This window comes from Strigops habroptila, chromosome 12, assembly GCF_004027225.2.
Source record: "Strigops habroptila isolate Jane chromosome 12, bStrHab1.2.pri, whole genome shotgun sequence".
NCBI classification, from domain to species: Eukaryota; Metazoa; Chordata; class Aves; order Psittaciformes; family Psittacidae; genus Strigops; species Strigops habroptila.
Window position 1 is genome coordinate 14,519,288 of NC_044288.2, and position 12,366 is coordinate 14,531,653.

A 12,366-nucleotide genomic window follows, 5' to 3' on the forward strand; every position below is an offset into this window, starting at 1 on the left:
TTGTTGGGAGCAGGTATCAGTCTAGTCTTGGCCAGACACGAAATGCAGTGTTGTCAGTCTGTAGATAAGCAGTCACTGTGTGCCTGTCAAGAACATGCATCAGTGTTTCTTCTGTAGGGGACAGAGGCGGAAGAGAGCTGGCCAGTCCTCTGCAGCTCCCCTGCTTGGATGTGAATGTTCCCAACATTGCTATTGGGTGCAAACTTGCTGGTTTTATTGCCAAAGTTGTGTGGAGACTGTCTGCTGAGAAACATGTGAAGGCTTTCCCTTCTTTTGCATTGAACATGAAACGGTAGCAACTTTCTAAACCTCTTGGGCCAGGCCAAGACTGAACTGATAAGGAAGAAACTCCCTATCTCATTGTGAATCCCCAAAGTTCCACGGTTGCATTTTTAATATCTACTAAAAAAAAAAAATATTGCCATGGACCACTTTTTTCTGATTCCTACATGTCTCTTGAGAGTGTTCCCATTAAAGATTCAGAGGTTCTGGCTGCTACTGTGGCTTATATATTCTGTCCATGTCGGGTGGTAGTTTCTGTAAATGTTGGGCGAGCAGAGTAGTTGGAGCTGCAGTTTATCTCAGCACAGAATACAGACAGGAGCTCTTCTGAGGAGCAAACTCCCCAGACTGAAATCACTTACAGCATAAGCTGAAAGGTCACCAACCTGTCAAAATCTCCATAGCACTGATTTTTCAAGTCATTGTCCATACGAGGAGGAACTCCAGACTGATTCAATCTTTTTATAATCACTAAATAGTAGCACTGGTCTCTCTTCCTGTACCTTGGATCCAGGCACAATAACAAAAATAAGATTTGAGAGAGGATCTTCAAGTTTCATCCTGTGGGGCAGGAGGTGAGAGAAGGAGCCATTTCCCTTGGCTTGCTTGCCAAAGCAGGCAGGGGCGTTACATCCTCCAAGAAGGTCCAGGATAAGAGGTCCAAAGACATCTGGAAAGCCCTGAAGAATCCATGCTGTCTTCAAGTTGTTTATACATATGTAGTGGGTCTTCTGGACGGAGCTGTGGGCTTTGAGATTCTCTGTCTGGGTCTGCACCCCTTCTCCAACGTCACCATGTGTATGATGCTGAAGAAGTCTAAACTCTGCTTGCCTTCAGATGTAGGTGAGGTTCAAACATTTTGAGATTTGTGAGTGAACAGTTCTCTTCAAATATTAAGGTTCCATCTGCAAATTCTTGAGAAAACATTTCATTTTACATTATCAGCCTTTTTTGAGAGAAGGGGGAAAAGCCCAAACTAAACCAAACGAAAACAAAAACTTTTTCAGATAAACTACTTCAGAATTCAAAAAGCTTCCACAATTTTCCTAGAGGAAAAAAGTGTGATTCTAATCTTTTGACCAGGGTTTTGACTACACTTACTCAAAGACTGCAGCTCACTTCTGTATCAGGGCTCTTGCCTGGTAAAGGTGCAGTTCAAACTCCTGCTCTGCATTAACAGGTATTCAATGTGATTCCGTCTGTCCCATGGCAGTGGTCTCCTCCCCAGAACAGGCAGCAGCCAGCAGGCACTCATGGGCATGAAAGAGGCTCAGAGCAGGAGCTCAACTCCTATTGCTTGCATCCCATGCAGGGGTTCCCCTTTTATACTGGGGTCTTTAGGATTACCTTGATGCAGAATGAGAAAACTTTTGAAATCCTAATGAGATTTTACAAGTTCCTGAATTTGCTGTCCCCAAATTAGTACTAATGTCCATGGCATGAGATGAAGTCTCTCAATATTGGAGTACAGTAGATCCATACTCATGTGAGAAACTAAATGCCAGCTTGTACTCTCTATGTTAATGCCTGTTTGAGGAAACTTTTCACTGAACTTCCAGTCTCTGCAAAGCAACAAGCATGGAGATGTTGGGCATGTAGTAACCTGGTATAACATCCAATGGGTAATTTGTTCTGACAATTTTTATGAGCAGGAAAAAACCCCAGACCTCATCAAATGCGTGTCTCACTTTCTGACCCTTCTCTGTGGTTCGTCTACCTCCTGGAAGAACCACCTGCTTTCTGCTTTGATGCTGCATTTGCAGTACTTGAGGGAGGAATGATTATAGTGGCATGCAGCCACTGGTTAACTTCTCCCCAGATGTGTGCTCCAGATGGCTATCCCAAGAATCCACCCCAGACCCAGATTTCCTATTTAACACTAACAGGCTTGACTGGTAGCATCTAGCGAGTGGTGCGAGCCAAACACAATTCATAGAAAGCTACACTAAATACATTGTTGACTCACTGATAGCATTAAAGATGAGAGTATTATTAGCCTCTTCTCTTAAAACCTGTCTCAGTCTACACAAATGGCTACAATGTGCTGCATTTCGGGAAGATCAGAAACCTGGTGTGTCAGCACTGGACAAACCGAACAAACACAAATGTTATTTTTACTAAGCATTAACTGGGTTCATACACAGTAATAGCTTCTCTCCTTGTTGCCTCTCTCACATTTTCTCTCCCATCTCTGTGAATAATAGTACCGGCCTCTTTATTTTTGAGCTCTCGGAGGATGTTATTTGTTTATTTTTCTTTAGTAACAACCAGTGTAGCCGAGTGATATAATTTAGTTTTGTGAAGTCCTGACCATAGTAGAATATAAAGTGGCTCCTCTTATTTCTTTGGAGTTCAGGAAAGCTGCAACAAAAGGAATAAAGCAGGTTGTGCTCCTTCTCTATGCTCACTTCTCTATCCCTGCCTGCTTCCTAATAAAAGTATTTTATTTCTTTTTCTTTTGAATCAATCATTTTTTCCTTGAGTTCTGTCGAGCATCTCACTGTATGTAGCAGAGCGACGCTGAGCATCCTTCTCGAATCGCATCCCCTGCCGATGTGATACTAGGCATAACAAAGCACATCAGGTCATTGTGTTTTAGTGTCGGTGCTCTTGACTTGGGATCAAGTAATCTCAGGGCATAGCATGACTCCTGCAGGAGAATATTTCTGCTGTGGCACCAGAATACAGTGTAATCACAAGAAAAGAGTGAAGCCTGAAGAGCCCCAGCAAGGTTTGCTATAGGGGATTTGTTGCTGACCTACCAAGTTACAACATATAGGGTTAGGCGCATGATTACTGCATTTGGAGGGGTAGTGCTGCTGGGTTAGGGGATGCTCAACTGGTGCTTTGTGGACGAAGTCAAAACTTTGAAGCTAATAAAGCCTCTTAAGCAACAGGCTGCTCTGACATTGCTCACATCTCCAGGAATTACAAAATGCCTAAGAAATTATAGCCAACAGAGGCAGGAGAGTCTGACTGATGCTCATATTCCAACTGTTAAAAGGCTTCACTCACGATGTTTCATAACTCCCTCCTGGGACCCAGCACAAGGGTGCAGCAATGGCTTGGAGGGTGTAAAATCTGATCAAAGCCATAAGGAGACAGGGCTCCCCAAGGCCTTGGATTGTGCCAAGGAACCTGGTGAGTCACAGGACCCATGGAGTCTGGCTACATGATCACAGCATGAAAACTGAGAATTTGGGAGTCTGTGACAGCTGAAGTGTCCTTCTGCGCATGATACCACAGGAGGGAGCAGCACTGCTTGCTGCTCTGATGCACTCCTTTCCATCAAGTCTTTGGGAGTGCTTTCAATGCCTTATTCCAGGAAATACGCCAAGAAAGGACAAATATACTGGTTATTTATAGGCCTTCCTATGGCCCTCTTTATTACTGCCTGGAGTCCATCAGGGTAGGCATTTATGTAGTGATCTGACCTTTTCTGCCATCTGAAAGAACACAGATCCTCTGGTTCTCCACTGACCTTCCAGTATACTCTTTCTCGGGAAGATAGAAACAAGAAAAGAATCCCCAAGGATCCTTAAAGGAAGAAACATTTTTCTCTCTTTAAAAGATCCGCTGTAAGTATTCATAATTGGCAAAGAAAGAGGTTTTGTAGTCTTCTTGCTTCCTTTATCTTAGGTGTGAATCAAACAAGGAGTTATATCTTGTTTTTTTGTCACCCCAGGATGATAGGAACAATTTTTATTTGCATGAAGTCACTGCTGAGAATGTTTTCAATATCTCCTCGAAGAGAAGCAAAACTCCCACAGCAAAGACTCCATTAATCTTTGCTGCCCTGATCTAGATTGACTTATTCAGTGCATGAACTAGATCATTAGCAACACTAGGGATTTCCCCTCATCCTGTGGTGGAGAGATCAGTGGAAATAACAAACAAGTGTGAGCGAATATGTGGGCTGATTAGTATATACACATATATTTTTGTGCTTGGAGACCTTTGTAATAACTCCCCTGGCAGTAAGGTGCCTCTTACTGACTCTTATGTTGCAGAAGGTCAGTAGTATCCTACTCCTCAGGGCCACTGCTTATCATAAATACTTATGTATTGTATTAACTTATGCTTATCATAAATGGTACTTATGTTTGACTAAACTTCAAACAACTTTGACCTTTTTATTACTTTGTCTGTGCAATTTAATGTGTCTTGGAGGGTGGGTGGAAGAACAACTCTTCTGCCAGCCCTTCCAAGAGTCACCCAGGGGAGCTGGGTTTTTTTTGCAAAGGCCAAGTTATCTCCTTCAAGACATAATTTCTATGAAAATAGAATATTTTAAAACCTAATTTTCTTGCTTAAAAACTTGGAATCTCTTGCATGTGGGTGAGGGAGATGCAGATGTTTTCAGACGCTTGGGAACTGCTCGCTGGTTAGTTTAAAATATTTAGCTATTTGCAGGCTTCCTTTTGAGGTATGTAAAATAAATGGAATCATAAATCACCCCTTAGATATTCTATTTTGTGCTAGGTGACTGGAAATAACAGATGGATGCTTACAGACGGGATTTAATTTTGCTCTAAGTTAGTGATGGGTTAGAAACCAGTACACCAGTTCTAAGCTGTCTAAAAGCTTTGGATCTATTTGCATCTGTCTTGGGAACTTAGTACGGCATAAGACTTGCATTAAGTGGGTAACAGCTGTAACCCCAGATCAGCATCATCTTTAGCATTGGGACAGTTTAGGTCCAGGCCTGACACATTGGTCCCAACTTTCTGCTTAAAACTGCCATGAACGTGTGGAGATATTTAAATAGTGTGGATGGGGTGACAATTTCTGCCTTTTCCAAAAGCTCATTGAAAACAGGAAATCTGGAAAACAGGAAGAGGGGCAAAAAAAGCCTCTAGTACAGATCGGGTAGGTCAGAGATTTAAAGCTCACTTGCTCACTACCAAGCTCCTCCTGGCAGTGTGCACAAGTCAGTCTTACTACACAGAGCGAGACGAGGCTGAATGCTGGCTGCAAATGCCTCTGAGCCAGATATTCACATGATATCCTCGTTGTCTGTCAGCTGTGCCAATACTACTTCTTTTCATGCAAGAAAAGGAGAGTGTAGGAGAAAAGAGACTGTGATCCTCTGCCAGGAGGCTTATGCTTGCTGTACAGCTCCCCTTTGCATGGATAGCTGCTGCAGGGTAAGATTAAGTCATGAGGAGGGATTGCATGGGACAAGGAAAGAAGTGCTGTAATCCCACGTTTCTTGCATTGATAAAACTTAATAGAGATGTAGAATTGTACCCAGCAGTCAGCCCACTAGTTTTAAATAAAGTTTAAATTGCAGATCCCAGCTAGTGGGACCAGGTCTCCCTGGAGCATATCTCTAAGCAGGAAGAGCATAGCCTGTGGCAGCGTCCAGAGTTTGGACTGCTGTGCAGGCAGCAGCTCTTCATGTGATCTGGGCTGCAGACACATTTGTGTGTGTGTCAGCCACAGTGCTCGCGAGTTCTTATTGCACTGCTTAAACTACCCATTACTGTCCCAAATAACACTTGTGCTGTGTGCTGTGTGCTGTGTCAGAATGTGCCCTTTTTTTCCCCAGAGGCTGGCTGCACTACAGGTAGTTTCATAAAGATATTGGGATGCGTCTTTGGAGGCAGAGATTGGCCGTTGCTTGGGATCTGGGACTGGGTAATCGTGGTGGTGTCTGTGACTGCACAGGGATACGAAGCTCTAATGACTGATAAAAAAAGATAATTTGTCTTGTACACTGTCCTAATTTTTCTTGCATCCTCTGTGCACAGATTTTGGAACCAGTTTATCAGGCTCCTTTAAGCGGGCTTCTGCTAAACTAACATATCTAGAAACTTGACTTACCTTGAACATTTTTCCGTTTGCTTATCTGCTTTTTCTAGTAATGGGATTCATGGTAACACTGAAGTTGAAAAAACTACAAATGCTGTAATAGCAGATGTGGCTCCTGTTTCCATTTGCCAAGTCACTGCCCAGTTCAGTGCAAACATTTAGTTTTTCTTTCAGCTGAAGGTGAAAGAGTCTCTCTAGCAGTAATCCTGCAGAGCCCAGTGTACACACTTCATCTTCTGTGCTGGGCCCACAAGGCCAGCTCAGTGACATTTGGCTCGGAGAACTCTTTCCGAGTACATTGAAAGTTCAACCTTGACTGTGAGGATTCTCCATCACAGCAGCATCTTCATTACTACCAACTTACAGAAGCAGGGAGAGAAGGAATGGCTCTGTTGAGGTCAATTTGCATGATGCTCTTGGCTTGCTGAATAAACTGGGTTTCGAGATGGTGCTGATAATTTTGCTTGCATCCACTAGAGAAAGGTTATTGAGCATTCAGTAAATCTCCTGGGGATCAGTTAGAAAGAATGGTATTTACAGGAGGGTAAACCATAAATCTTCATGACCTTCTTGCAGTTAGTAGCATTTAAAATTGCATTATTCTTTTATTTTCCTGTAGACAAGGCTTTGATAAAACTATCTGCCAGTTAACTTAAATAATCCATGGACAACAGGGTCTTTGCTGGAGAAATGGCTTAGTTGAATTTTAACTTGTTTGTTTTACTTCTTGCCAATTTTTTTTTTTTTTTTTTTTTTACTCAGAAGATTAAAGAAGATAATAATGCTTTGACAGATTCTCTGAGGAACATTTACCTTGACAGGAGGCGAAAAACGCCCCCTTAGGTTGCCGTTGTCTTCATTTCTGTTCTTCTTGTCAGATAGGTGATGACAACAGGACTGTGGAGAGTTGAACAAGGGAATCTCTGTCATTCAAAATTGTTGCATGTTTGATCCCTGCTGTCGTATTTTCATGAATTTCACATGCACAATGTGTGTATTCACTTGTTACAAATTAGCACCTGGTACTTTTCAGGCTACTAGAGATATCTTCCTTCTTAAATAATTGAAATTTATGCTATTTTGATTTTACTTTTTTTAGTTGGGAGGCTTTTATTCTCAGTATTTTATTTACTTAATGAGAAATTTTCAAATTTGCTCTTTTCCCTTGTTTTTCATTAGTCTCAGTCAATGCCCTAATTTCTCATCAGTTGAGCCTTCCTGGCTTTTTAATACTTACTGCGAACAGATTATATATCTATATTTACTAACAGACCTTTCTTCTGTTGAAGCCATACAAAATTGTCCAGCATGGATACTTTCATTTTGTGTCTATATTTAGGCCTCATATTTATAAACAAGCTTTTTAAAACCAAACAAGCTACACTAATACTGCTTGTAGTGTGGAAGCAATTAGATGGGTAAGAAGGAACCTTCCACTAGTCTTACTCATTTCTGTTCCTGTACAGGAATATTTATGCCACTATAAAACACCTTTACACTAATAAAGTTGCATTCACATTTATGTTGTTAAGATGGTGTAGTTATATCAGAGAGCAGATGTAATTCTACTGGACAACCTCTTCTTGAAGGCAAACCTTCAGGTGGGTATGGAGGCCAGGTTCCCCTGTACTGCTCCAGCTGCTGGAATTGGGGAGGTATCCTGAGGATGTGGACATCTTATTTCATGGTGGTGCTTTTGCAAGAGGTGCAATTGTTGAAGTAAAACAGTATAAGCATAACATACAGGTCTCTGGGCAAGGTATGGACCATTTAAACATCCCTAAAAGGCAACGTTATGATGTTAGAAAAGAGATTTTAAAATCTAGGTTCTTCACAGTCTTATTCCTTTGGTGTAGTAATTGGAGTTTGCATTGTCAGAAGACTGAGTGCCAGAAGCAAAACTGGTCAGCTTGAGGGCAGAGGAAACATGAACACCAGGTGGGAGACTGGCATTGCTCTGTGTTTTACATATTTCCTTTTAAGAAACAAACACCAATGCAGGAAACTTCCCAAATCATGCTTTGTCTTTCTAAAGCAGTAGTTTAAGGCTGCAATTGGCTGTGGGTGCTTGAGGACAGAGCACCCATATATGAAGTCATATGATTCCCTACCAAAGGAGACATTAATATTTTAAAAGGTAGAGCAAGTGTCTATGGCTTGGAATTAGACAGTTTCGTCCTTTGTAAATTATGCAGAGCAAAACCTTTCATAAATAACTGGTAATGTATAAACATTTACCATCTGGAATGAAGTTAATACACACATTTGTTTGAAAGAAGCGTGCGTGTTGCTTCAAGGGTCTGGTTTGTGAAGCGTTTAAGTACTTGCTTACGTCCTACTGAAGCCAAAGAGATACTGTAACTACAGACGGAGCCAAGCTTTTCATATCAGCTTCTGCTCAGGTGTGATTTGCAAATGAAGTATTTTGGCTTGGGGGAAGACTTTCTTTGGAGAAGGTAGTGGTGACACATGGCACAGTCATTTATGGCTCTTGGGCATTGCGTGGGAAAGCATCACATCACAACAATGGGGGAATTAACTGATGCTGACAATTGAGTAATTGGGAGGCAATGGCACAGCATGGATATACCTGGTAGTGCCTCAAAGTTCTTTGTGCCCTTTGCTTTAAAATTAGGAAACAGATGGTTGCTTGGAGTTACTTGTTTCCCCTTCCCTCCTCAGGTGCTCATTTTATGCTAACGGCAGCCATCTGCTTAGGACTGTTGACTTGAGCCTGTGGAAAATAAATACTGAATAGGTTTCATTCTACTGTAAGTGACTTTTAAACTTGGAACGTCATGCTGAAGTATTACCATGCTCCTATTTGTGTCTGCTGCTGCTGTGACACAGGAATGTATATTTAATACCCTAACTGCATGCTTGGTAAGAACTACTTCTGAAATATTAGTACATGACATTTTTGCCTCCGTCTACAGGGAGAGCCATACCCTCTAATGGGTATCTCACTGTGCTCCTTTGTACAGTGCAGCTGGGCTCCTCTTTATTTACCCTTTTTATTCTAAGATTTATCTGTCAGTGCTCCTTTTACTTTTTGTGACAATCTGAAGGGAGACAGAAGTTTCCTGAAAGTCTCTGCTATAGGTGAAAGAAGGTACCATGTTGTATTTTGCTTGCAATCTGCTCATTTAAGCAGAGACAGTAGCATACAGTTTTCAGGCTCCAAAGCAAATGCCTCATTATTATGTCCTTTAGTCTTCCAGGTCCCTGAGGATCTTTTTCTCTTTCTCGTTTTACCTTTGTTGCTGTGCTCTGTGGTGGATGCCAGGCTCTTGGTAACGCAAGTCAGACTGGTCTTTTCATTGGTGATTTGCTTCCAGGTCTAAAATACACTAAAATTGGTTTTGAAATCCTATGGCATTGTGGGAACAATGTTATCCCAGTGCTGTGCGCCTCTATGGTCCGCTCTGCAGTGACTCATGCCCAAGTTCCTGCTCTGCCAGGCTCCGTGCTGGTTCTGTGCTCCCTGGTTTGCGTACATGGGTGCAGCTCATGCTCTGAAGAGCAGGTTTTTATAGGAATGGAAACATGAAATACGGTGGCATAAGCAAATATTTACAGATGTAAAGAATAAAGCTCAGAGCTTTAGAAACTCACTCAAAATCTCTTTGGTAATGCAGCCAATTGGGCTAGATGCATCTCCCAGATGTAAAACTGTGCACTTCAGTTCATCACTGCTACAACCTGATTGTAGTGGCTGGCTGATATGCTCAGAGATATCCTGGAACAGAAATCGAGGGCATGAGGGACTTACATCTGCTTACACTAACAGACACCATGACCTCTTTTTTTTTTTTGCATGGCTGTAAGCGTGTGTATAAAAAGGTCACTCCTGATCTTCTTGCACAAAGTGCATGAATTAAACACTGAATGTTTTAGTAACGGGTTCTGGCTCAGACAGAAAAATTCCTTCACCACCATCGCACTTTCCCTTGTGTTGTAAATGATGCAGTTTCTCCAAATGGAGGGCATCTGTAAAATAATGAGCACTGCTGTCCATCAATTCCTAGCAGCAGGTCAGGAGAGATGTGAGATTGCTGCAATCGGCTAAAAACTTTGTCGAGATCATAATGGGGGTGAAGTACAATAAATAAAAAATGAAGGCAAGCAGCACGGTGTAAAAGGAACATGACTGAAGAGAGAAAAGCAGAATTTGACTAGAAAACAGTTTAGTTAAGTAGTGTCGGAGTGGGCTGAGTTTGCAGGTAAGAAGTGCTCTTACCTATTAGAATTGCATTTTGATTCTTTTGTCTGCTGCTTTGTGCAGCTCTGCTACCTCTTCTCAGGATTAAGAAAGTCTCCCCAAATGAGCATAACTAATCCTTGCTTGCCTACTTAGTGTTGTCTTCTGGGTGTTTTTTTTTTTTTTTTGTAGAGCATCTTTTGAGAGCGCTGTGGTTGCTGTTGCAGTTCTTAATTCAGTCCTCCTAGGCTGGAGGAGGCAAAAAAGACTCCAAGCAGCAGTCAGTGACTCGGGAATTTCCTGAGCTTTTCTCCTGGCTCTGCACAGTGCTAGATAATTCATTTTTTCAACTTGGTGCCAGAGGTCCTACACTTAGCTGTCTCTGAGAAAGTGAAGCAATGTTTGCATGAGGCTTGTAAGGCGCTGAGTGATGCTAACAGTATTAGTCTAGGATTAGCCACTGCTGCACAACCACTGTGGCGGCAGAGCTGCAGCTCAGGGGATGATCTCCTCCAAACCTGGAGTGCTATAAGCAGCAGAGGAAATGGGACATTTTCTTGTGTTTATAACATTCGCTTTACTCAAAAACTTCGCCAATGTCTGTTGCCTCTAAAAAGCAGGGCAGCATGTGCACATCAGGGCACAGGAAATGCTGTGTGAGGACATAGAGATGTTCAGTCTCAGAGTTATTTTTCTCTTCTGTTGTTGCAAGTACGCTAGTGCTGGCAGTCCATAATGAAAACTTGTGGACTGCTACAAGTTTTTATTGTGACAGAGAAACCATCTCTCTCTATCACTGTAGACATAGGGTGGTTTTGAAGGCCAAAGGTCCTTGCAGCAGTTGTGGAGTTTTTCAGCAGTTTTGAGGTCTGACCATGATTTCAAGTATCCAGCTTGGATGTGGTGAAATCAACTCTGTCCTACATCTGTCCTCTGAGACCAATTCAAGTTTGTACCATGACCATTTCTTATGGTTAGAAATTACCTGCACCAGTAGCAGATTTGACCAGTTGATGTTATTAAACTGAGGACTAACAACTTGTTTGTCAAAAAATGACCACAATGATGTTCCCAGCCTGTAAACTCCTGCTGCTATATTCTCTTTGTCCCTCAAAAGCAGGTTGAAAATCCACGTATTTATTATAGCTGCATTCTCCATTAATATGGAATTTGGAAAACAATACAATAAATAAATACAAACAATACAATACAATAAATAAATCATAAAAAATGGCAAAAAATACACCCCCAAAAGTGCAAATGAATTTAAACAAACTACTCATGTCAGAAGAATTAATTAGTGACTGATAAACTGATAATCCTCTTGGGTGCTACTAGAGAGAGAAGTGAAACTCTAGTCTGGGATTCATCTGAGACTGTCCTAGATGAAAAGTGCCTTCCAGAGAATTGTACCAAATGGATTGAACAGTGCAGGGCATGGGCTCTATTCCTGTTCCTGTTCGTTTCTAGTTTGGGCTTTGCTAAATGGAGTGAAATCCATTTTCCTTTTTCTCCCTGTATTGCTAATGCCCCATTGATAATTTGATTCTCCTGATTTGATTGCCAACATACCTTGTGGAGGTGATTCCTGTGTCTGGTCGCTCCAACAGATGATCTGTTGTTGCTGCACTGTTTGTAGTAAAGTGAACAACCAGACTGATTTTTTTTTTTTTTTATATATATATATATATATATATAAAAAACACATAAATTGTGTGCATATATATATATATATATATATATATATATATAAAAAAACCAGCAGTTTTTTGAGAGCCCAGGAATCCAACCCAAGCGGCTAGTTGGTCACATCCTTATCTGTTATACCAACCTTATTTTGTCTGTCAGCCTCACATTGTTGTGCCTTGTCCTGAAGGATGTTCATTTTTGGGTCTTTTCTTGCTTGCCAAATGGCTTACGGTGCCCTTCTGAGAAGAGCATTATTTGTTGCAGATCGTCCATATGCAGTTTAATGTACTCTGTACCAATACACTAGTTGAGAGCACTCATTTGTAAGATCAGTATTTTAAATGCAAACTCACATATTCTGTGTAAACTCATTTACTTTG